We start from the raw sequence: 27,912 nt of genomic DNA, 5'->3' as shown, positions 1-27,912 counted from the left end.
TGGTTGCTGTAGTTTGGCTTCCTTTTTCAGCACCGAGACTATACTTCAAAGCCCCCCCCCCCTTTGGAAATCGAACTCAAGACCCCGTGAGTCAAAGCAGGAAGGGCTGTCGTGAAATAGACAGTGACCTTAAGCTACAAAATACGAAAAACATAATTTTGTTGCGGAATCGTGGGCGTTTTTTGAACTTATGTGAACCGTAAATCGTCGGCTCATTATTAAGGTAAAAGGAATCATAAAATCTATACGCATATGAATTCAGTTCGAGTCGAGTTTTCGTTGAAGGGGTAATTCGGATCCGGATTTCCTGCAACTATCCTTGGAATGAAAGATGACAGTTGCTTTTTGTTTCTAAGGAATTCAAGATCATTTTATGATACAATTTTTGTCGGGAGACAAGACACGAAAACTAGAGAGGTGTAAGCTTGTTGCGTGTTGTTCGTCAATAGAAGAGGAGGGAGAAAAATCTACTATACACATGCACGCAACACTGTGCTTGCTGTCTATCCAGTCTGTCGAGCAACCAGGGAATCCCTCAACCCGCACAACCTGGTCTTGGTGGACTCGCCCGGGTGCGCATCTTCCGAAGTGAGCCGAAGCGAGCCGAACGTGGAAAAAGCCGCGGCGGCACTGATCAGGGCAGGCGAGGAGAGTCACGAACGGTGCTCGAAGAGCTGACTGTCGGTCGAACGTAAAGGTAGCACCCGCCTTGTAGCTGAAGACGGGGTTCGGGTGTTTTTCTTTTTTTTCCTAGGGGAGAAAAAAACTCTTACCAATGTTCCAATTCGTGGTCAAAGATGTTCGGTGGAGGCCATCAAATAGATTAGTGGTTAGTCGTATAATTTAGCTATCGTACCTGCACATTATCCGCCCAGGAAACAAAATAACCAGCCAGGGAGGATTGTGAATGAAATTTTTTCAAAGGCAGTGTTTTTAGAACCACCGCTGCCGGTAGTGGGAAATGAGATGTATTAATTAGTCGGTAGCGAAAAGAGGAAGCTCCTCACTGAATTAAAATATCAGGTAGAGAGACCGCGACACAGTGGATTGTGTGGTTTTCCTTGCAAGAGTGACCGAAAAACCATCTGCTCCGTTCGCAGCAAAAGGAAGCACTGCTTAAAATTTAGTGAGTCCCTCTTGACAGGTTGGTGTGTATCTCGTGTGATTGATATTTCTTGGGTTCACAAGAACAAAGGACAGCAGTGTCATTTTGCAGGATTATATAATCCATATAACAACTTATTAAATAAAAAATAAATAAAAAAGTAAAATTAATTTGTCGGCTTTCCTATAGTGTTGTATCATTCTCCACGTGAAATAAGTGCTGTGTCTCTGAATGTGCAAAGATATAAAGAAAAATAAGTTACGAAGAAAATTAAGTGATCTTGTTTATATTATTATAATTGAGAAGTGTGTATGTATGTATGTGTAAATATTTCATACAGTGAAATTTTCGTATTACCCTAAGTGATCTACAAGTGTAACGCTCACTTTTGTTTTAAAATTGACATTCTTTTTCCTGAAGAAAATTTTACTTGTTACTGTGAATTTCCGAGATAGTGGTTAGTGTTATCTATCACCTATCACCAGCATATTGTATCTCGGGTGTATATTGGTAAGTATCAGATACTGGGAAAAAGTCATTATTATTCTATGTCAAATTTCTTAATATAGGATTGTTTATTGTCATTCATTATTGGCTATCTGGAAATGCTGCTTATTCAATGAATTCCTATCAGGAACTATATTCCTCCCCTCCAAAAAAAAAAAAAAAAATATATATATATATAGAGAGAGAAGGCTTATTATCTCTCTAAAAATTAAGAATCTACTTTACAATGCAAATTTACCCCAGCAAACTTGAATATTTTTTTATGGGTGGGAAAGTTCAGATCCCAGTTTTCTTCTGCTTTGTAATTTCTACACTATAAATACGGAGAAAACAATTCCTATTTTTTCTGGCATTAAGATTCTTGGAGAATTGTATTTATCTCTCTGGAATGAAAGCTTAGCAGAAAAGAACTACCCACCATACCCGTGCTGTAGTGATAGTGCTACCTTGTTATGTAAGTGAGATAGATTTTCCACCAAGACAAGAAGAAAATTTGATATTATGTAAAATTACGATTTTATAACCAGTCGTATATTTTGTAATTGACTAAGTAAGATTTCTGACACGTATATATATTTGAAAAAGTTCAGAGTTTTACCTTGTTTACGTCCAGAAATAACATCTTTCTTAGTTTTGTAGGTCCAGAAGTAACAGTAAGTCTTGTAGGTTTCTTAATGGCAAAGCTACTAGTAGATGGCTTATGAGACGAGACCGCTCTGATCAGTTGGCTGAGGAAGTAAAAATGTGACTTCAGTGACGAATTACTGATATAAGAAAAGTTGTCTTAGAAAAAACCTTTAAAAATTAGAAACTTAGTGATTCCATAGAGGGATATTGGTAAACTAAACTAAACTTCTACATTTAGGATCTGAAAGATGATATGGCCTGCCAAATTGCTTGTATTTTGAGTGATGTGTGGTGAGCAATCCGTTGCTACTCTTATATCACGTTTTTAAGACTGAAATTCGCTATCCCTCATTTCGAACATCTTCTCAAGTACCTCACGATGCCATATCAAAGTTGAGAATTCTCTCTCCTCTGGGGAATGAAATCTGCGAGCACAGTAACAGAAATTTGCCCAAATAAAACTGTAACTATAACGCATCAACTTCGCATATAACCAGTAAAAAAAAATATCCGATATATTGTTATAGTGTTGTGCGTGGCGAAAATTGTTTCACTCCATCTCAATTCAAATATCTGTATGACTCATATTGACTTTAGTTTTTTGCTTCATGTAATATTTTCATTCTAAAAATTTACTTTTACTATTATTAACTTTTTTTTTCAAATGCACTTACGAGAGCCCCTGCTGATGGTACTTGAAATATAAAATTGTTGTTATTATTATTCCTATATGTGGGAAGCGTTTACTGTATTTTCGTTAATTTTCAGTCAGCTTTGTGACCTCTGTGCGTCCTGAGTTGCAATAGAGAAAAATAATTTCGCGGATGATTTTTTTTAAAAGAAGAAGAAGCAAAGAGGCTCAAATTGAAAGCTTCCACTAAATGGTCCAGAATTTCCCTCCGTACCTTGTAAATTTAGTCAGTTGAGCCTTGCAACTTTTTAAATTGCAAAATGGATATCTGAGCTTTATATTTTCTTGCCGTTTAAAATAGGTCACCTTCGTAAATAGTTTGGGCCAGGTAGTAGGATTGGTTTGGGATTTTTTGTGAAAAATCCACCCAAAGATATATATATAATACTTCGAAAACAGAAATGGCATGATGATTATAATGTTCGTATTTTTAAAGTGTCCGCTTGAAACTTATATTCCAAAATCAGTGTATTCAAGGTTTAGTTTTAAATGCTGTGAAGCCAGCGGCGCGATTTCTGTATAACTTCGGAAGGGGAGGCGTTCACGTATTGTGTTTCATTGTCACATATCCAAGCAAAGCTATGATTCTGGGGGGCTTAGCAAAATTTTAGGGGTCCATGGCCCCCAGGATCGATGCCCGTGTAATTTTGCGTTTCCATGTGGTCGATTGGAGCTTACCTATGATACGTGTGGTGTCTGTAAAGGACATGCAATTTTTGGTGTTTTCTCCACCGTCAGGCAACTGGAGGACTACTTAATTAAGACAATGGACTCTGGTAGGAAAAAAAATATTGGTGATGAGAACTAACAAAGCTGGCCACAAAACCCAGCTAAAAGTCTTTTGGTCAGCCTTGAATTGAATTGCAGGCAGATCACTTGTAGTTTTAAAACTAAGTCTTGCTAATAATATGTTTGCAAATGATTCTGTTTCTTCATAATATGTCTATAAGCTTCCCTGTGGCTGAATATCAAGCTTGCCTTTAGCGCTGGACAGTCCAATGTGAGACCATGCGGTTCGAATCTCCTTTTAGCGGCTTCTATAACTTTGCTGCTGAAAATAGAGTCTGTAAATTTTATTTAATCACTACATGTCAATTTCTTAAAACTCAGGTATCGTAAGTTATATTTTTAAATATGTAGGCTGAAGTTTTTCATTATTTCTGTTCTAATTGTGAATTATTGTTTCATAATGAAATGAACTAGGTAGTGCAAATTTATGTTTTGTTGGTGTGTAAAATTTGCGAAGTAAAGGTTTAAGCCTCATTATTGTGCCTTTAATTTGTGCAGTTAGGAAGTTGAAGTTATTGTTTTGTATAGTCCCAGGTGGTTATTCCTCACTTCCCCTCTTCCGCTGAACAGTTTGTTCTCTCCCCCCTAAACAGTGTATTTTTCTTGTTTAAAAAAAAGTGTTGCGAGTAGGTGAGTGATGTATAAGAATCTAATAAAAATTGTGATATAGATGAAAATATATCGCTATCATATGGGTCTACTACAAGCCCATTTCTTAATAGCACAGGTATCCAGATTAACCATGACCATAAATATAGAGGCTTCAAATATTTAATCAAATTGACGTACAGATGGCATTAGTGTAAACAGAATCAATAGCGACTACTTATTAGGGATATGGATTGAATTTATTTTGAAAATTTTTTCAATATGTCTAAAAGTATGCTTAGAAAATAAGATTGCAACATTTTCAGAATAACACTCTTTACAAGAGTCATCCATGCGTCGATTCTGTGAAACACATTAAAATAGTGCATTACTACTGAAATAGTTGTTATGCATTTGAATTGTCTGTGCTAATAGTCAGTGCACGTTCTATATATTTTTTTCAAATCGCCATCAAATAGTTGCAATTTTTACGCTAGAGAGTTATAAATGAATTACTTTATTTTGGCGAATATTCCAACTTTATTTCTGTTAATATGTATGATGTTTTGATGAACGCTCGAAGAAATAATTTTGTTCACACGTTCTCTAAGATGTCTGGATCACACATATTACTTCAAGGTTTGTTTCCACATTTATACATAGTTTCCATGTGTACTTTTCTCGGTTAGTAATAGTTTGTGTCACCTCATGAGACAATCAGGTGACACAAACTATTACTAACGTTATCATCATACATACTGTATATGATACACCTCCAACTCAGCCAGTGTAGTGTGTAAAGCATATATACGAGGAGAAATCAAAAAGTTCCCGGAATGCTATTGTAGTTTTGACATTTGTAATTCAATCACAATGAATCTTGTACAGTGTAGTCCTTATGTTGCCTAATTATGAAATGGACAAGTGTGAACAGGTCATAACAGGCAGTGTACGAGTAATGTAGCTGAACGGATGTGTTGTGTAGTAATCAGTCGGCGCAATTTTACAGATCGATCATCACGCAAATAACAAGTTCATGTGTATATTGGGAGAAAATCTGATTCAAAGAGTGTGATAGCCTTAAAAACAGTTTAGTACCATCGTATGTTTGACTATTTCCAAAACTAAAAAGAGCTCCTCCATGGCTAAACGGTTAGCGTACGCGCCTTTGGCGTGGGAGATACGGGTTCGATTCCGGGCGGGGCTCATATGGTTCGGATTCCACGTTAATGAATAGGTCCCGTCTCATACAACGTCGCTGCTGCAAGGAACATTAAGCTCAAAATCAACTCAACTCAATTCCAAAATTAAAAATGGCCCCTTTCCTTTTCGCCAACGTAGAAGAGATCAAAACTAACGCAACGACTGAACTTCGGAAGATATCAAAAGAGACCTTTCGTCGGAGTTTCCACCAATCGCAGGAGCGGTGTGTGTTTCGAAGGAGCCAATTTTTAAGGCAATTAAGTAAATGTGTAGTGGTAATAAAGAGCTTCCGGGAACTTTTTTTGGACTGTCCTTTGTAATAACTAATTTTAATATGCGTATACTTACACATAACTTCCACATAAGCTCACTGATTTTGATGATTCGTTTTTTTGATTGAAAAAGTTTTTTTTTTTTTTTTTTTTCCTTTCTTGGTGGTTCTAGAGAGAAACTTCATTGGAATATAACAATGGGCTTCGGAGGTAGACATTAAAATTCCTCAATGGCTGACAGTGTTATATTATGATTGTGTGTATGATCATTGATCACGCATAATTTCGAGATAATTGCACCAATTTTGCTTTTTTTCCTTTTTTGAAACAGTATGCTTTTATGGTGGTTCCATATAAATTTTACTAGGGTCTGATATAGTCTTCGGAGCTAGACCGCGACTGACAATGTTAATATTGTACTTTAACTGACGTCATTGCGTGCATATGCACGCATAATTTCACTTTCCAGGACATAGATGTACCGATTTTGAGTATTCGGTTTTAGTTTTATTAAAAGAGTATACTTTCTTGCAAGTTCCATATAAATTTTATCGTGATCTAATGAGTCTTTGGAGTTATATCATGACACTCCTTAACAGATGATAATGTTAATATCGTGTGTGTTCATGTGTAATTCCATAACGCGTAGGCCGTTATGTATGCAATCGTCCTGAGATCTAATGGATGAGATATCGACCACTAGAATTTTCCATTTGACAGAACATTATTCATATCGCTTTTGTATACCTCAGGAGGACATATATATACCGGGTGCTGAAATAATGATCATAACAAAGATAGCCACCTTGTAAGAGACCTCAAAGGAAGCAAACATAGTAAACATAGAGCACAAAATTTCCAGAGCTATAAGGTGCCGAAAACGACGGAAAATAAGCTTGAAAGCTCCATAACTTGAGTATTATGGGACCTCTCGTAATCGGGTTAAGGATTTACCCAGGTATTAGTGTACCCTGTATCTAAATATTCATGTTTCAGCATCTTCAGGTAAAGGTGCTGTGAATTCTATAGAGGAAGTTGGGATACAAAGAGACACTTTTAAGTACTAATTAAGCACAGAGAACAATTTGCTGGAAAATAACACTTTAAAAAAACTTCGTTTCGCTATTAGTGATCGAAAATGAGTAATATCACTTTTCACTGTTATAAAGAACCAAATATTATTATCAAGAGTTATGCAACCACACATAACACATTATTTTGTCAAAGAGAAGTTTTTAATAACAAGTGGAATCTTATTATTCAAATATCCTTGTTTGACTTTCTTAAAGACCCTAATTTATAGACTTATTCCTGTTTAGAAGTAAACAATCAAAAAATACATTACTTTAAACAGTTCGACTATCATTCCTGTTTGAAAATACGAATGAGTGTACTTGTTGATTACCAGTAAGTGATTGTAGCGTAGCTGATCATTAGAAATATCCATGTAGGATAATGAAGCCTAGTGATTGATCTTCCTATATGGTTAGCGTAATCACTTTCATTTCGGTTTCCGGAAGCTGTAAGGCCATATCTCGTATAGCTTCGTGTTGAATGGAACCCCAAACTTGAATTCTGACATTCGGTGATCATTGATCTGGCAGAAAATTAATTTAAGTCTTCCAATTGGCACTAGTTACTCCACCCCATCGTGTTGGCAATATCAAATTTCCAGCTTTGTTCTATGGCGTTTAAGATGTTCTGCTGCACGTGCACTACTTTGATAGTTTGTTTAATCGTCAGTGGAGATGATAAGGACTTATTTATGCTATTCATTTTAACTTTGACAATTTTTATGGTACGAGTTTTAAATATACAACATTTGAACAATATCAAGATAGAAAGAATTCCGTTAATGATATATCTACGTAGGAAATTATTACCAGTACGATCATGGATTCAGTGGTGAATCTTGATTGACAGCACATCAGTAAACCTGTAAGTTTGATGGCAGTATAGTAAGCAGAAAAAGCTTGACTAATGCTGTATTCTTGTATATAACGTGTTATAGCTGTATGAGGCTTTCTGCACTTAGGATGTGGCGATAAATTTAAATCTTTACCGATATAACGTTCCTCAAGGTCCGCCACTAAATGGATAAAACCCACTAATATTATAAGGAAGGTAGACTATAATTATACGACAATTACATGACAATAATGTACCCTTTAAGCAAGATAGCAACTCTCCGAAATCTTTCAAGCATCACAAATACAAAGAGTTCAGGATAAATAAGTTACAGTTCATAATAAATATTCAAAATGTTCATTATTCATCCTTCTGCAGACTGTTGCACGTTGAATTGTCCCATTGCGAACATTGAGTAACATTTCCAGATTAATAGTGGTAACGGTGGCGTGAAGATGAGCAATTAAATCTTCTACATTTGCAGGTGGATTACTGCCTATCAAGGCCTTGATATGAGGCCAAAGAAGAAAGAAAAAAAAAACTAATAGCGTGAGGTCCAGAGACCGCGGTGGCCATGCTTCAGAACCACCACAGCCTATCCATTTATTTGGGAACTTACTATGAAGGTAGTGTTTTGTAAACCCAATACAATGAACAGTGCTGCATCATGCTGATACCACATGACTCTTCGAACATCAAGAAGCATATCTTCAAGTAAACCCGTTGAAGGAAATATAAATACCTCTGTCCCGTCAGATGTTGAGGAAGGAGATATGGACCTACTTATTAAACATGCCCATACATTGATATTCCTGCAATGCAATTACTGCAATGTTTAGTACAATAATACATTTAAGCAATCTAAAGCAAACTTTACATTAAAAAGTCGGCACTACCTACAATGTATAGAACAAGAACTAGCTAATTATGTACTCTTCATTCGATTTTTGTGTTCATAATCTCTCAAAATTATCTATTAAAACAGTTTCTGTTTGGAGTTATTCGTTAGAATATATCGGTATTCAAGAACAACAAATGCCTCATTGAATAGTGAAACCAAAACATAATGTAAATGACATTAATAGTCACAGGCAGATGTTTTTAGTATATTTGTATGTTTTGGAGTCTCCCTATCTTTTTTGTCTCTGTTTTAATGAGAGCCTAGATTCATCACGAACCAAATACAAATGAAGTTTTTTACGACCAGCCGTGCTCATCGCCTTAGGGATCTATTTCTGGTGAATACACAGTTATATACTCTCTTTTCCATGCTGTTTGGAAACTCATAAAAGTTGTCTGAAAAACGTTGCGAATGTTTCTGATGTGTATTTTTGTAACAGGATTTCTGTCTTTCTTTCTTTCTTTTACGCACACAAAACAGACAGAAAAAACTCAGCTGAGTTCAAAAGAAGTTGTGTATCTTTTTGCAGTTCGTTACTTGGAACTCAAAAGAAATGTCGGCACATATCACAGAAGGGGACTTAAGTAATACAACTAACGTGGAAAGTTGGAAACTTTTTATTATTATTATTTTGGTCAAGCAAAGTCTGGGAAAAGTTATATGCGGTGTATTTGTTCAAAGTTGAGATGAATCCTTTTCGAATCTAACTTCTGTTTTTATCGAACTTTTAGGACATTAAATCAAATCGTTTTATCTATCTAAAAAAAAAAAAAAAAAAAAAAAAAAGGTTCAAAAATATAAGGAAAAGAATGGGAAAGATTGTAATCTGAGTAATATATTTGAACTGTTCCTATGACTTCAGTTCATCAAAGATGCAATTTGGGTATTATCAGTTCATATTAATCTTGAATTTCTCTGTTTATGATTCGTTATTGTCATCACCATTTCAGAATTATTGAGTGGTATGTTAGTGCTCTCCCCGATTGTCTAATGCAATGATCGCCAAACTTATCAAGTTTCTGAGCTGTCTTGCCGCTTTTAAATACTACTGTGAGGTACCAATCGAAAGAACTACCAACTTTAAAAAAAAGTCTTACACTTGTTTATTGCCTATAAACTTACATTACTAGTAAATATGATATCAAACTTTCCAAGTTAGCAAATGTCTAATATACACACGAAAAACGCAACTTGCATAACATCACGCGTATACAATCAACCGTTAGTTGACAATGGCAGTGGCACTTGACAATAACTGATTGTTTTTCCCGCTCGTCAGCGCCCCCTGTCGTTAGCGTAAGCGTTAGTGGAGGAATCAATGTTAGCCAACCGGAGCGTTAACGCAATCTACCGAAAATGTCCCCGCGAGCTACTAGTAGCTCGCGATCGACGGTTTGGCGATGACTGGTCTAGTGACTAGCACGCACACCTTTGGTGCGCGTGGTCCCGGGTGGGATTCAGTGCGAGCGCATTAAACGCATAATCGATGGTTCACATTCTATCGTAAAGTATAGGTTCACATCTCTTATAGCCTGGATGTTGAAAGGGGTTACTAAAGTACAAGAAATAAATTAGTAGATCAGCTGCCGCAAATATAAAATTTTCAAACGATATCTGTGTATCGTACTGCATGTATCTTTTTGCGCTTACTAAAACCAACTCAACTCTAACGGAATCATCCAGTACAATCATTCTTTGACCATTCTCCCGATTCGTATACTTCATACATATGCGAAACATTTATTTGTTCCCTTGTTAAATAAATACATACATTTGCCTATCCTAATTGCTCTCTCATTCTTTGTGTTATTAAGAGCTTGTTCGAAATTAGCCATAAGTATTGTACACGTTTCTTCGTGTATGTTCTTTTCTTCAATTTCCAGGATACATAATTAGTTCCTACTTCCATATAATTTCTCGATATGTTCCTCCATCTACGTAAAATATAAATTCCTCGCTCTTTCCATTGTTTTTAGTTTCTTTTTACCTATTTCAATTGGTTCCATTTTCTCACACACTTTTTCTGATTCTTCTTCCTAATTTTACTTCTATAGTATTATTCCGTGGTTTTGTTTGTTTTCTTTTGTAGTCTTTAGCTCCGTTTCTCCACATTATTTCTATATTATCACTGTTACAATGATTTTCTTAGGTTACTTCTCTTTCTTTGATAGAGTCATATTTTCCAACTTACTTAAATTGCACGCACTTCCATACTACCTACAGGTTTGACATTTTGTACAGGTGCCTAAAGCCAGTGACAATACAATATTTTCACAATTTTGGCTCTAGATTATCTTTTACTGCAAAATTAATTATTTAGAATTAATTATCGAGCATCTGCTACATATACAGTCCAAACTCCCACAGAAAAGTGGTTGATTCCAGACAACTTAGCTTTTTGTTGACAATAAAAAGTTAAACATATTTTTATATCCTCTTGCAAAAGTTTTAATTGAATTGTTTTCAAGTCTTGTAAAATTTTCTTAGAAAATAATATATGTAAGCATGTACCTAGAAATCATGTGGTATTTTCAAGACAATGAGGTTAGGAGTAAAGAGCGGAAAGTAATAACTGTAAACAAGCTATAAACAATCCTTTAATTAATTTTTGTGGAGAAAAATTACATTTTTAGTTTCTTGATTTTGCATCTTTTTAATGAATTTTATTGGGTTCTTCGTCTTCATACACTTTTAAAAGTATTGTTTTTTAAAGTTTTTAAAAATGCTTATTCTAATCTTTTTTATTCCTGAGTAATCCAGTAGTTTCTGACTCTGGTTTGTGCTGCTTATTTTGTGCAACGCGAGTTTGTATGATGTACTAGATTCACTTAATACACGAGATGTTCTACGTGGCCAATAACTTCACAATTAATGATTTGTGGTAGCGTAGGGATTTCTTTCTACGTTACGAAAACTGTTAAATTCCTCCTACAGTGTATGTCTAAGATTACTGACAAACTAAGCCGGCTGTACCAGATACATTTGATAGCTATAGTTAACCATGATTATTGTAGCAGTTGGACTAACCTATGGACTTAATCATTACCAATTTTAATAATTTTAGTCACATTTCATAAATTGAATCTAAAAGAAAGCAGTAATAAATAAGGTTAGATAAATATCAGATAGCCCGAAACGAATCGAGCTTCTTGCACATGGAATAGCGTTATTGTCCCAAATCTCAAAGTATATGTGTCGTAGCGTCAGCCCTTAACGTGATTTGACAGCTGACAGTTTAAGCTAGTACCTGAACGAAAAGTATTGGAATTCTTATAATGAGCAGAAGTAAAAGTGAGGAGGAAAGCGGGCGGACGGCGTTCTCCCGCTTCCAAAACAATACGTAAGGCGTCCCTCCACTTCATATAAAATTACAATGGGCAAAGATAGGCACGGGAGACGGCATGACATCATGCGTCCCCCTGTCTTGTCAGGTTCACTTTTACCCCTGATAATGAGACGAAAGTATTTCGTCGTAAAGCTGAGTGAACTTCTCGCAAAACTGTTCTACATTTTACAATTTTATTTCGATAAAGGTAAAAAGGCTGCGCAGGGCCATGAAGAAATTTGTGCTGTTTATGAGCAAGATATGTTATGTCAAGCAACAGTCAAAAGAGGGTTCAGCTGCTTTTATTCTTGAAATTTCGATGCCCAAAATCCTCCTCGCAGTGAGCGACCATTACCAGTACAGCAAAAGTTGATGATATTCTGACAGATCGGTATGTAAACATTCATTATACAGCCAATGGTCTAAACATCCATTGCCAAACATTGTTAAACCATTTGGAAAAAGGTGACTACAAAAAGAAGCTCAACGTTTGAATTTCACATGATACTGACTCAGAAACATTTAAGGTGATCAAATTTCTGTCTGCGAATCTGTACTGAAACGTAACTAATTCGAGCCATTTCTAAAACGGTTATCACGAGTGATAAAAAGTGGATAACCTGTGACAACAATGTTCTAAAAAGATCGTAATTGGTTCGAGTAAGTAGCAAAGCCCACACTGAAGCCAAGGAAGGTCATGCTGTGTGGCTAGTGGGATTGGAAGGGCATCGTCTATCATGAGCTAGTCCTGATCTGGCGTCGTCAGACTATCGTTTGTTTCGTCTCTGCAGAACTCCTTGAAGAGTGTTAATTTCAAAAGAAGTCTATAAAAACCACACGTCATAATTTTTGACCAGAAACCACAGAAGTTCTGTTACGACGATATTATGGTGTTGCCGGAAAAATGGCAGAATGTCATCGAACAAACAAAATGGTGCTTATATGGTTTCAATGTTATTTTCAAATAACAAGATGTGTATTCTTAACTTTGTTCTTCAAAAACTCAATACTTTATATATATATATATATATATATATATATATATATATATATATATATATATATATAATATAAAATAGTACTAATTTACCTTTAACACGTTGTGTGTTTAAACATTCTATTTTGCATCGATATCTCCTCGTACGTTATTCACGCATAGTATGATACTGTCAATTGTGCACTACGCTTGAAACAAAATCAATATAGAGCTCTACGCATGAGTGAGGTTGCGAATTATTTCGCCTCAGCAGTTATTACGTGAACTAAGCCCTGATACATGAGTACATAAACATAAACATCTTGTTTGTAAGTTTAAAATAAGATTGCGTCCGCATTAGAAAGTTGTTCAGTGGCTTAAAAAATCACTATATTATTATTATTCGAAAAGCTTCAATAGATAACTGTGATAGTATTTTTGACGTTGACTTTAAATCTGTTTTGTTTACCTCAGAACCTTACTTTCAACAAAGTAGTGTAACAAGTGTATACAGAAATTTGTACTACTCATATTAGAGTTCCAATATTCGGACCCAAGAGGATTGGGAATGGGGAGTGGCAGAAACTTCATAATAAGGAATTGCATAATTTATACCATTTACCAAACATTATTAGGGTCATCAAGTCCAGGAGGCTCAGTTGGGCAGGTCATGCAGCCAGAATGGAAAAAAGTAGGAACGCTTTCCAAGTTTTAACTGGAAGTCCAATCGGAAAACGACTATTAGGAAGATCTAGGCGCAGATGGGAGGACAATATTAAGATGTATCTCGCAGAGATACGAATACAAAGTAGAAACTGGGTCCAATTGGCTAAGGACAGAAGTTGGTGGACAGCTTCTGTGAGTGCGACATTGAACTTCCGGATTCCGTATGCCATAGAATTAATTAGTTAGTTAGGCTTCCAAATTGTGCGAATGCTTACGTATGGGAAGTCTTAGGGAATTTGTGTGCCTATCCAACTGTCAACTGTCGGCAAGTATCAGAGGGGGGAAAAGATGAGAGACAGAGAGAGAGAGAGAGAGCTAAAATGTATTTTCTGGTTTCCCGTCCCCGAAAAATAGATTGCAACTCTCTCTGTTTTTATCAGCAGCCTCATTTTTTATTTTGCTTTGGGGGGAGACCTCTAATGTAAGTAGATGTTTACTTTTTCATTAGATATTTTTATCCTGTTGATTAAAATGTATATAAATCTCAAACTCAAGAAGGGGCAATTGGCTCCCTTGATCCCCAAATGATGTCATTGGTTTTTATTCTTGTATTCCAATCACAAGTGACAGGAATATATCATGTCCGCAATAAGCTAAACACAGTAAAAGATGACGGGAAACTTTTTCATGGACTCAGCATCTCAAAAATCTACCCTGTTCTGTCCTTATCACTGTGCTAAAGCCGGAAATGGTTGAAATCCACTGCAGTGTACTGATTCAATATTGATCCTCATAGAGCAAAAACGATCATTAATAGCTTTTTGTTTGTAAGTAAGAATTTAGTTTTCCAAAATATGTTCAGTCTCGGCTTTAATCTCAAATGAATTTAAAATTCCAGGAAAAAATAAATAAAAACGACGTAAATCTCTTCCTACATGGAACTAAAGTTTCACTTCGTAAATGAGAATGCAAATGTGCGTGCGGAAAAGAATTGAGAAAGTTAAGTGATAGTGAAAAAGGAGGAGGAACGAAAGACATAAGAACTGATGAACGGTATTAAAAGTGATAGTTGCTGCAACAGTTGGGATGGGTTAGCTGAGGGTTTAACATGTGGAGGGTTTTCAGTTTGCGGCAGGTGATCTGGTAATGATGGCATATGATAACTTTGACACAGATTTGCGTATTTCTGATGATAAGAGACTGTACCGATTTTTATATATATATATATATATATATATATATATATATATATATATATATATATATATATATATATATGCACGAAACGAAGGCTGTCTTACAGACTACGAACTACGTTGCTACACAATGCCCTCTTGATTATAGACTCGAATGCAGGAACGGATGTATATTGATGAGACTAAGTAAAAGTGGTTCCTCTGCAGAGATGGCAATTTACCAGTCGGGGCTTACTCGGACTTAAGCTCGATCCTCGCTAGGGCTCGCGCTCACTCTTCTCAATGAGAGACTCGTGTAGCTGTGAGAGTCTCATGTCATGACTCAGGTTCTTTACTCTTAATGATACTCTTGATAGCTCTGTTAGGGGCAGAATCGGGACAGAATCTGTTTTAAATTAATGTGCATGCCGTTGATATAAAAGAAAAGAAGAAAAAGAAAGCTTGACTTGTTAGAAGTTTTTGAATTATGATTTGTGATACGTAATCGGATCATGGAATGTTAAAGATGTAACCTTTAATAATGATTAATTGTTAAATATATAGTAAGAATTGAAACGTTGCCTTTTAAACGATATTTAGGCTATGAATTTTTAGCATTGCTGAAGTATAACAAGCTCGATCTCATGCTAATTAACCTCATTGGATTTGAGCTCGGGCTTTTGGGTTTGGACACGTTTAATATACAGGGTGTATCAGAAATCTGGATCAAAGGGCAACTCCATTATGAGAATGTATTCAGAACCTTTTTGCAATCAGCGATTCACTTAGTTCTGATACCACTTTTAACCACATTAACATATTATATGAAAAAATGTGTTCAAGCGAATAATATTACATGGTACTCCAAGCAGTGTTATGTTTTGAATGCATTTATTGTATTTTTAAAAAATGAGGTAAAGGTATCTTGTAAGTTTGAAACAGCTATAGGAAATGACACTATATCTTGGATAGAGGTAATGAAGGTAGAACTGCATCTATTACGGTAAAGTCACTCACAAAAGTACCTGGATCCCTGACTGTTACAATTCCATTACTTGGGGTCCAGGTACTTATGTGGGTGACTGTACAACACCATCATGGCTACTATCTGGAAGACTGCAATCTTGGATTCAATTCCAAAGGTTTTAATATAAAGGGGGCCATAAACCAACAGCGTTAAGGATAAAGATACGAAAAATGGAAAAAGAAAGTTATTGGGAATAGGTAGTTTTCAGTCTAAAGTTCTGGAATTTTTCTAATAGTAGCAGCCGTTTGGGCTCCATACTGGTAAGACGCGCTTTGTCAAATAAGGAAGTAACGTTTCCAATTCACCAGGCTGTTTCTTTAGTCCCTCACCACATCAACAATACATCATTGTTGGGAAACATATTATAATTGTTCCAGATTCCCTCACATATTAATGTGCACATTTCCCGTTTCGTTTTTGCGTGCGTTTGCGTTCCGTTCAAATCGAGATGGCTTGCCACTTCCTTCTTCGTCATTCAGACTTGTTTGACCATACTAAAAGTGTCTGAGCCACCTAACCATTGTGTCATATAATGGTGCGTTGTTGCCACACACTTACACCAACTCAGCATGGATTAATGCAGCATTCTTCCTTTCAAAGGCAGAAAAACGAATTTAAACAGTGTCACTGCTCATCTTAGCGATTCCGAAAACTATGGACTCACACCAATATCGGTCATTTTCGATCATTTATTATTAGAATTTATTTTTAATTCTAATATTTCCAAACACACACTATATGGCTGCGCGACACGCCAATTTGGAAATACTTTGTCGTATGCAGATCATAGCATACGGAAACATTTTTGGCTTATGCTTTATTTACAGAGTACAATTATTTCACATTTATATCTGGAATTTCGTTCGTGATAAAATTTTTTAGATTTTTTCTTTTATCATCAAGTTATAATAATAATAATAATAATAATAATAATAATAATAATAATAATAATGTTAAGAAAGTTATACCCTTTTTGTTACATTTCTTTCCAACGTATTGTAGATTCCTAAGTTGTCTAAGGGGAAAAAAATAAATGGAAGTTAGATAAGGCAATCTAAATATGGCTGTCATATCCATAAGACAAGTTGAAAATAACCGCTGGAAATATTGTATTAACTTACTAATTACTTCTGTTGCTTCCAGGCTGCACTTAATTTATTTTAGAAATGAAACTTTACTTAATCGTTTCATGGTTAAAATGGATGATGGACAGCAGCAGGAACACTATAGAGGCCTTGAAAGTTCTTGTGGTTCAGGAACTTCTTAAAACACTGGAAATTTCTCAACTTCTAACTACGTAGGGACCATAAAACCAAATATGTTTGTGTGCGCAAGGATTCTGGGAAACCAATCTTTCATAGTCCGCATTCAGTATTATGTGATGTATGAAAAAGGAAACATATAAATGCGTAATATTTCTTAAAAACTAGACTGTTGCAATTCGGTAGCTCTTGCTAATACCAGTCCAATGAAGCTCCTGTTTTTCCAACAGGCGTAATGAAGAAGGAAAAAAACTTCAGTTCTTCCGTTCGAAAACAAGTAACAGTTTCATGTGTACATCACGTGAAGAAATTTGATTTATATGGCCTCATATATATATAATATAAATTTACATTGAAACTGGAAGTATAGCTAGTAGAGATATTAGAGTGGAGAGAGAATATGTTCTTGGGACCCAAATGGATTGCAGAAAACCACATCTTGCTAATCTGTTACCGTTTTTACACTATAGCGATCAACGTTAACAACTGAAAGTGGTTGATTTCTCTCACTTGAATTGAGGGTTAAGAGTCTTCATCCCGGCGAAATTAAAATACCGCTAATTTTACAGTATTTATGTGATATCTTCAAATAGATAAAAGATAATCGAAATGTGGAACAAGAGCGCCCTAGACAATATTATTTTACATGAGAAACCGTTATCACGACTCACTTATCTACTTTCGATTTCGAGCCATTTTGAAAATCGGTATTCATTTTCGCGTTTCTAAACAGCTGAAAACGGAAAGCCACTAGGTGACTTGTGATAACGGTACCTCACGCAAAATAATATTATCTAGGGCGCTCTTGTTCCACATTTTGATTATCTTTTGTCTATTTGAAGATATCACATAAACACTGTAAAATTAGCGGTATTTTAATTTCGCCGGGATGAAGACTTAAGAAAGAAGATTGTACCTATTCTTAGAACAGCGGTGGCTCAGTGGTAGAACATTCACTTCTGGTACGTGGGGTCCTTGGTTCGTTCCCACACTGAGAAAAATCCGTTCTCCGAACAGCGATATAGCTATTGTACAAATATACGGAATCCTTTTGCTTACTACAGAAATCAGTATGCAGCATACGTTATATGGGCACTGGCCTTAGATGTTACGTCATGCCATTGCAGAATGTCTGATATCTAATACTCTTCCTTATATTACATACATATATGTATGTTACTTTCGTCAGTTATATGTATATACGTCCATTTGTATGTGAGATACTGACTGCCTATATTGTTTCATACGGAAAGTACGTACAGATAGAACACTTATACAGAAAGTATTACAAAACATGCGTTTTCAGTTATACTTTTGCTGTACGTTAAGTCTACAAACTAGGGATGCGTACGAGAAAAGATTTCTGGCTGTCTCGTCTCGAAAATGTGCTGTGAAAGTGATGTCGCGACTCGAAAAATGTATATTTCTCTATTGGAAGAGCCGTGTCTCGACGCGAATTTAGTCAGGAAAATCCTGTCTCGACTCGTCTCGTGCGCATCCCTACCAAAAACTACAGGATTTACAAATGTAACATACGATTTTACGTACGCCACATACATTTTTTCAGTGTAGCCCGCGCTGAGTGAATTTTGTGGTGGACAAACACCGTGTGCGTGGATTTTGTCAGGGTTCTCCCGGTTCCTTCCACTTTCTTCATTTCACTGTTTCCTTTATTTCTCATTTCATATTCTTAGAAGACCTGAGCTCCCTCGTGGCTAAGCCTTTGGCGTGGAAGACACGGGATCGGTTCTCGGCGGGAGCTCAAGTGGTTCGGATCCCACGTTAAGCTATAGATCCACGTTTCATATAGCCTCGCTCTCAAAAGGGACGCTAAATTGAAACTCAAATCAAATCTTTGAATACTAAATCGATTTTTAAAGGAAGAAAAAAACTCTTATCGCTAGCTCTTATAGTATTTGCTATATGAAAGATCAATGGATTTTTATCGCTTCCGGTTTTAGCAGGGAATTAAGAATGGAGATGAAAGTATTCTTGGGACGGTTAATCGATTACAGAGAACCTTTTGTCGCTATTACAGTTTCCGCTCTATAGTGATTAGTGTTGAAAGCGGAAATGGTTCATTCCCACCACTTTCGGTTGATATATTACCTTTATAAACGAACTTGATTCCTAACCTGTCATCCTCTATATCCCGACCAAAAATTAAAGGTGATCCATCAATAGTTCTTGAGACTTTGTGTCTGCTGGACGGACTGACAAACTGGGTAAATATATAAAGGAGTGTTTGGTAGACCAAACTTTTTAAAATTAGTTCAGTCAAGCTTCTACTATTTGACTCATTCGGCAGTTATTTGTCTGTCTGTTTTACGATAACTCCCATAAAACTTACTCGATTTTAATGAAATTCGATATACATTTTCCTTCAATTTTTCGAAAAAAAAATCTTATTGTCTCAGGTTGAAATACGTCAAGAATAAAAAGGATAAGAAGGATAAAAAAAAGTGTGCGATAATAACATCGACCATTTCTCCTCCACTTCATCCAATATGATGAGAAACGGTACGTCAAAATTCAGCTATGATAAAATGACATGCCAAATAAAGTTTACAAGACCATAACCCAGATTTCCGCCTTTAAAGTTTGCAAACCATTTTTGAGTCGTAGATATTCCTTTACAATCGTCTCATTAGGAGAGATGATTATTTTACAATCTTGGCTCATTGGTATTGGCCAGACCTTAGGCTCACTATCTTCAGTGGGGGCTCGCTATCTTTAATAAAACTAGTGTTACGCACGAGACGAAAAATGTTTCGTCTTCAGTTTCGACCTCGAAAATGAAGCAACAAGTATTTTTTTAAATTCGAGACGTGCCGAAGAATTTGATAATTCTCTTTTCTGGTTTAGTGTTATATGATTCATAGTATAAAAACCATAAGTTGATAAAGTGATTAGACGAACGTAATGAAGACCGTCTATCAATTAGTGGTGGGCAAAAAAAACTGTTTTTCGGTTTTTAGAAAAACCTGTTTCGGTTTTCTTCAAAACCGGTTCGGTTTTCTCCAAAACCGGTTATCGGTTTTCTCCAAAACCGGTTATCGGTTTTCTCCGAAACCGGTTATCGGTTTTTCACCTGATCCGGTTTCGGTTTTCTTCAAAACCGATTCCGTTTTTTTTTTCAAAATTTGTTCTATTTCTGACCAGAATGGTGTTTCGTTGTTCTCCGGAAACCGAATCCATTTCCACAGAAATAGTCTTATGTGTTTTCGAAAAGTTTTCACCGAAACCAGTTTCGGTGAAAAACCGAACCGGTTTTGGAGAAAATCGAAATGTCGGTTTTTCGGGTTTCGGTTTTTATAGAAACCGGTTTTCGGTTTTTATAAAAAACCGGTTTTGCACATCCCTACTATCAATATAGTAGCAAATCATTACACAATATACTCCAATAATAAATATGGTTTAAATCTTGTTATATCACGCTCTTCGTAAATCTCTCGTGACGCAGAAGAATTCTGATAACTTCTAGATGAAATTAAGAAAAATATCAGGAGAGAAATTTTGAAAGTAAATTTACCAATCGAGACGAGACGGAAAAAAATTCCGATTATCGAGACAAAACGATACTACTACAAAATTTACGAGACAAGGTGACATTTTTTTTCTATTTCGTCTCCTGAATAACACGAAATAAGACTAGCTCTAGCTCTCACAAAGATTTTGGCTTCACTGTGTTCAGCAAGGATCAACACTCACTCATGCCCATGTTCACTATGCTCATTGGGACTCGGATTATAACCTTAGCTCGCTTTACACTTATAGGACTCGTATTTACTGGGCTCGCGAATTTAGAAACCGCTGCTCATTAGATATTTTGAATCTTTACTCCTGCTTTAGAAGCACTCGAATCTTAATTGAAAGCAAACATCAGCAAATGTCGGTTGAAAGTAGTAAATTCTGTGCACTTGCCATTGCCTTCCCTCGCTCCCATCATTCAAGTTAAATAAAATTACTATTGCATGTCAGTATTGTATAGGGAATGACCTTGCAGTTCCCTCACATCCTGATCGCCTCCCACCGCACAAAGTCCTCGGTAAGAAAGCCTGCTTGGCATTCTATCTTAAGACTGCAACTAATAATAATAATTTAGATTAGCAACATGAAAGGTATAAGGACCGCAGTGGCACAATGATAGAATGCTCACATCTGGTGCGGTGGATCACTAGTTCGATTCCACTTCGTGCAAAATGGCTTTCGTGATGGACTGACCTGTGTGCCTGTATTTTCTTCAGGTTCTCCCACTTACTTATTCTACCATTTCATTTTTTCTCATCATCACCGTCTCCTTTATTCTCAATGCACAGTCGTGAGACGTAAAAACTAGAAACAACTTCATTCATAGAAGATATAGAAAAACTATCACGTGATTCGAAAATCACACCACTTCGAATTTTGCTTTACAGAGGAGACCCCCAGATATAAATTATTGTTTTCGTTTTCCATTGATATGTTATCATTCTATTTATTAAAATTTATATATGTAAATCTTACACTCCGTGAAGCCCCAATTGACACCACTGAACATTCATAAATTTGAATCGATTAAAAATCCGCCATGAATGTTTTACAGTTAGGATGATTATAATTTAAAAAAGTGGAACACAACAGTAATAATAGTAGTAATTTTAAAAAGATGCAGCAAAGATTTATTTTGGAATAAATCTTCACAGTGAAACAGCACTAATAAATAAACATGTGAAACAGAACAAGTGTTTATTGTGTAGTTGGAAACATAATAAAGCAGTATTACATAACTAACTAACTAACTCTATGGCCTATGGAACCCGGAGGTTCAATGCCTCGATCACGAAAGCTCTCTATTGACTTCTGTTTTTAGCCAACTAGATCCAGTTTCTACTTTGTATTCCTATTTCTGCGAGATCCATCTTAATAGTGTTCTCCCATCTGTGCGTAGGTCTTCCGAGTGGTAGTCTTCCGGTTGGATTTCCAGTTAACGCTTTGAAAGCGTTCTTACTTTCTTCGATTCTGGCTACATTATCTGTCCACCTAAGCCTGCTAGACTTGATAACTCTAACAGTGTTTAGTAAATGGCATAAACTATGCAGTTTCTCGTTATGAAGTTTCGCTATTCACCATTCCCGTTTCTATTGGGTGCGAATATTCATTTTAGGATCTTGTTCCCAAATACTTTCAGTGTATGTTCTTACCCCAGAGTAAGCGACCATATTTCGCAACCATACAGAACCACAGGCATACACACGTTTTAGTATTACATAATGGACATGTATTTTTTTTATTCACTATTCATTTTATTTCTGTTATATACAATTTCATATTTAACATATGAACTCGCAATTGTCACATATATCTATATTCTAAGTAATATATTGGAATATACATGTATAAAAAACAAATAGCGAACGTTATAGAAGTTAGACCAAATATAACAATAATAAATAAGCTTTGCACATTTCCAACATTATATTTGTATTTTAGTGGTTCGGATTCTATATTTTACTATAGGTTTTCGTCCTATGGGCAGATATGGACATGTAATTATATATATTTTTAAAAAACTTAATTATGGCGTTTTATAGTACCAAAAAAAGTCTGTGGCAAATTATTATTTTAAAAAAATCGGGATAAAGTTTTATTACCAAACCTGATAAACCCACTTAATTTGGACGTATGGCCACTTTAATTACAACTACAATCCAATACACTATTCGGTTTCTCAACCTGGGGGATCTTAAAGATAGGTAAAAAAAAGATAAATGTAGTTAGGATCTAGTAACGGAAAAAGTATTTTTAACGATTATTTGGATTTCTTATTTTGAAATACATATGTTTATATCCATACTTATTACCAAACTGTTATGTCTATTTCCTACAAGTATATAAGGTTTACACATATATGCAACCGTAAGCGATAAGCAGAAATAATGATCGAAAAGCTTGTTATAAATCGGAAATTACTTATGTGGGTCGGTGGCATGATGATGTGATAAAAGGGGAGTCGTGAAATGACATAGGCTGAGAAATTCTGGCTTGTGAAATCCAATTATTTTAGTGTCACAGACACCAAGTGATTGCAGACGAGTTATATTAACATAAAACAGTTTCCTGCTTCGAATTTCTATTAATTATTAATCATTGGGTGTTGCATGAAGCACAAAATAATGAACTGTTTCATAACCAGGTTTACTTTCTTCATAACGTGTTTATACGCAGCATACAACTAAATTGTTTAATAATAACATCGATTTGGAGGGAAATAATAATACACTTAATTTCTGAGATAGCGTTGCACGAAAATGGTATTTTTCCCTCTTGTCTGGCTGCCCAGACCTCGTCAGGTTGTCTAGTGTATACCGGCAACGCTCAATATTTCAGGTGCGTGTCACTTTTTTCCCGTAGTCTTGCGTGCGCACTTGGTTTTTACGAGACGCGTAGGTGACTGTCCAAGCGCCACCCATGAGTTCAAGTTTTTGAAGAGAAGGGGAAAGAAACATGAACTAGTTTATCGATATATGTAAATTGAAAAGCTACATGATTGGAAGCCTTTTGAACAGTAGCCAATAGGCGAACCTTCTTCTCGTGCAGAGCGAATGATTTGTATTTTTTTTTTTTTTTTCGTACGCTCTCATGCCGTGTCTCCAGATTCTTGTTCTTCGGTTGGCCTAAATAATTATTTAATATCTTTGCTTTGATACGGTATCTGATACATTTCCTGCTCACGAAGCACTAAGTAATATAACAATTGAATTATAATTTAAAACTTCGATTGGTTCTTTGGTTCGAGTTCCAAGCAAGGCCTGTAAGTTAAATCATGGTAACTTAAGTTTCCCAAGAGCTTCAGGGAAACCAGGCAGATATGGAATTTGTGCTTGAGTATAGACGTGTCTCCTCCCGACTATCTAGAGAGTTTCTGGTGATTAGTTTGCTTTTAATACTGAAAAAATCTTCATTAAAATTAATTAGATCAATAAAACGTTGAACTTCTCGGTTAAGAGCCTGACATACTAAAAAAATTAAATCAAAATTTACCATTTTTCTTTTGCTTGTTTTTATAAGTGAAAGGAGGTAATGAAATGCAACTTACCACATTGTAGATAATGTTATTCTATAACAAAATATCAATCTGAAGAATTTCAGTTTTGCCATCCATAGGAATTACAGTATTGCCAGAATAACGTTTTCCCCGACATCTAAGTTAAGGCAGCGACGGCAGGAATGGACTGAACTGCATTTGATTACGTATCATGTTGTTTAGATATCCTGTGGACTACTTTTTAAATAACGTTTTTATTTAATTTTAAGAACTATATGTTAAAACTATTTTGTTTATTACAAACTAAATACAACTATTATTTAAAATGTAGTTCACAGGATTCCAACACAACGAGATACGTAATCAAATGCAGTTGAGTTCGTTCATCTAGTCGCTGCCTTAACTTAGATATTGGGGGAAATGTTATTCTGGCAAAACTGTAATTTCTATGGATGGCAACACTGAAAATTCTTCAGATTTATATTTTCTGTTGTAGAATAACATTATCTATGATTGTGGTAAGTTTCATTTCATTATTTCCTTTCACTTATGAAAAGCAAGCAAAAGAAAAATAGTAAATTTTGTATTATTTTTAGTATGTATTTTTAGTATGTCAGACTCAACTTGACACTAACACACAATTATGTAAATCAAGTATGCCGTAATTCGATTTGAATGTCGTTCATTTAGCATTAGGAACACAAACCTAGCCATTATCCTGGTTGAGGTTTTCCCAGAGTGACAAAGTTCCATTGTTTACAATTAGTTCCTTTTCTTTTTTCGTTCTCGAAATCTAAAGTGAGAAATGATCGATACTTCATTTCAATAAATTAAAAATATTTTCAAAGAAAAGAATATATACAAGTATCACAATATATTATGGGTCTAAAACGAACATTACAATCCAAATTCGTTTTAGTAAAAAGAAAAAAAATCTAGTAGTCAACTCAAAACTTGTTACATTGCTATTGCATTATATATATATATATACTTTTGAATATTAGATACTACGAAGTATTTGTTGTCCAGTAGTGTTTTTCAATATTTTAGTTAGTAGCAAAATGCCCTCTACTCAAATGAGGACCCAAGTTTTCGATTAGTCCTCCAATTTGTGAATTGCATTAATAAAATTAGTGTAATTAGTGTACTGTATTTACTTTTCTTTAGCTTGACCAAAGTTAATTAAGAAATAATTACCAACGCCTACTGTGTATGCAACCCAAACTTACATAAGTGTTTGTTGACTTCATATCAAGTAAAACTGATTGTTCGGATTTACTAACTAATATAATGATTATACACTTTTTTTCTTTAAAATTTATCACTATTAGAAATTTTCTAGTCATTGGATTATTAGACTACAATCACTTTTTGTTGATATTTGTATTTCATCATCACAGGTATTGTCATCATTGGCAGATCATTTGCTACAGCTAAAAAGCTTCCATGCTCCACGGTCTTCCACTAACCTCTTGGTCTTCACATACAATTGATATCGTCCATCAATTGAGCCTCCTTCGCCCCCTCCCTCTCTTTGCTGCCACCATACCCTCTAAAACGTCCCTCATGATACAGTTCCTTTTTAGCAAGTGTTCCAACTAATTTCTCTTTCTCTTCTTAATAATATCTAAACTTGTTCTTTTCTCCTGTGCCATTTCTAACACCCTTTTATTCGTTTTTCGCTCGACCTAGCTAATTCTCTCCATTCCTCTGCACACCCACATTTCGAAATCTTCTGGTTGTTTTTCATCATTTTTGCGTCACGTCCCATGTTTCTGATACATAGAGCACAATACTTCTCACGAAGCACTTTATGAGTCTTTTTCTCTCAAATCTTTATTCAAGGTCCCACAAAAGAGTGTCTTCTTTCTTCTAAAGGCTTCTTTCGCCATCCCTATCCTTGCTTTTATTTCACGTTCACACTTCATATCATCACTAATAATACCACGCAGATATCGAAAACCAGTCACCTATTCTATTTTGTCCCCTTCTATATTTGACATCGACCCACTCGTACCTTTATATTAAACACAGTACAATTTATTATTAAACAGTGTCTAAAATGCTCTATTTTAGTCTTTTTAATTATATCCTATATAGTAACAAAAGGACGGAGAAATAAGTACTAGAGTTTAAAACTGATTTAATACGGATTTTATTATTTAATAGTGCTTATTGTGAATTTATACGATTAAATCAAGTAGAACATATCCGGCTCCAATATTCAATTATTTACAATTTAAATGTTTCAAAATTTAACTTACAACAGGCAAATGTTACATGATGAGAGATATGGTCCCGGAAGTCCGTCGTTCGATTCTTGTGGATGCCACTTACATCTATTTAAAGTCTAATAGTTTTTTTTTTTTTTTTTTTGTATATATAACGAACTATGGTAATAGTCTACTTGGCTCTGCAGCTGACACTTTAAATTTAGTAACCCGTAAGTGTGAAGAAAGGAGGAATTGCCACCAATTATGAAAGAGTAGCTCAGTGCAGAGTTGGCGTGGGTCAATGAAAAATTGACCCACGACCCACTGACCCACCACCCACCGTGACCTACGACCCACTGACCCACCACCCACCGTGACCCACTCTGATCCACGACCCACCATGACCCATCACCCACCGTGACCCACCACCCACCATGAACCACTCTCCTCCACTGTGACCTTTTCTGACTCACCAAAATCCATCGTCATCAACTCTGAACACGATCCACGGCCTCCTCGGTACTGACTAAAGAGTTTTCACTTGTAATAAAACAAGACTGTGAAATTGTCACTAATCGGAGTTTGAATTTCTAGTCAATTGTTCAAGCACCACTCTGTTACAATAACGGTGGATCTGACCTTTATGATATAAAATGGTAAAGTGTTTGTCAGTGAGGAAATTGAAACAGTTCGAGGTGGGGGAAATTAGTGTGTGCCTAAAATATACTTGTACTAAGACAGTATTCTTGCAAGTGTTAATTTCTGAACGCATTCCACAAGAAACTTCTAATCGCAGGAAAATATCCCTGTACAATATGGAAAAGGTTATGGTTTCTCAGTTCACAGTATTTTTCTCACAAAAGACTTGAAACATCAGTTGTTCATTGGGTATAAAGGTGCTCTGGTACCCTATGTGAGAGCATCTCCATAAAGTATGCTCATAATTGTAATTTGTGTAATCACTAAAACACCAAGTTAAATTTAAGTTACAAATATGCATAATTGCAATTATTATGAATATTTATTCAAAATAGTTTACCTAAAGCATAGAAGAGACTTACTAAAAAATAGGAACAAAGTTGAATAACACAAATAAGCCATTACTAATACAAGTATACATTTTCTATAACTCGTAATTTTCCACCTTAAAAAAAAATCTGAAATCGGGTTTATTTCCTGTTTGTAACTTTTTCGTGGTAAATCATCCGCAGTGGAATGATGTCCATCCTTCAGCCAAGAAATAACTAGCTCGTGTATTTTGAGCTTGTCTAGCGGTGGGCCATTAACATTGATGAACAACAAGTTAGACAATGTTTGGGCACTTAGTCTATTTCTAATATCAGTCATCTGTAAATTCATAAGGGGAAATCCCCGTTCGCACTCTGTCGTGGAAATTGATAATACTTCTACCCGATTTCTGCAACTCCTCATCGACAATCTGCTTGTTAGACTTAAGTCTGATAACGATTTTTCTTAGTTAGTTTTGAAATACTCAGCAAGAAGTATAATCTCTCTATCACCATATAACATCTTTTCCATATCGACCATGTCAGTTGGTAATGTCGACCCATGGAGAACAGAAACTTCATCTACCACGCCTTCGATAGGGAATCTTGTCAATAAATTATCAATTAAAGCCTGATAAATTGA

General features: G+C 35.6%; 1 protein-coding gene across 2 annotated transcripts in view; it reads left to right on the top strand.

Moving 5' to 3' along the window:
- Nucleotides 1–27,912, top strand: part of LOC145690019 (neuronal calcium sensor 2) — a 252,078-nt gene that overhangs the window by 46,621 nt on the left and 177,545 nt on the right. The window contains exon 1 of one of the 2 annotated variants that reach the window (XM_081764502.1): nucleotides 620–1,615. The exons of the other annotated variant lie outside the window; for it this stretch is intronic. The gene's annotated coding sequence lies outside the window, so the exon portion shown is untranslated. Of the gene's footprint in view, nucleotides 1–619; nucleotides 1,616–27,912 lie in introns of those variants that run through there. 2 annotated transcript variants of the gene reach the window in all.

This window comes from Thermobia domestica, chromosome 7 (assembly GCF_964235325.1).
Source record: "Thermobia domestica chromosome 7, izTheDome1.hap1.1, whole genome shotgun sequence".
In the NCBI taxonomy this organism is placed as follows: Eukaryota; Metazoa; Arthropoda; class Insecta; order Zygentoma; family Lepismatidae; genus Thermobia; species Thermobia domestica.
The sequence above is the reverse complement of the archived record's forward strand: the minus strand, read 5'-3'. Positions and strand labels throughout refer to the sequence as shown.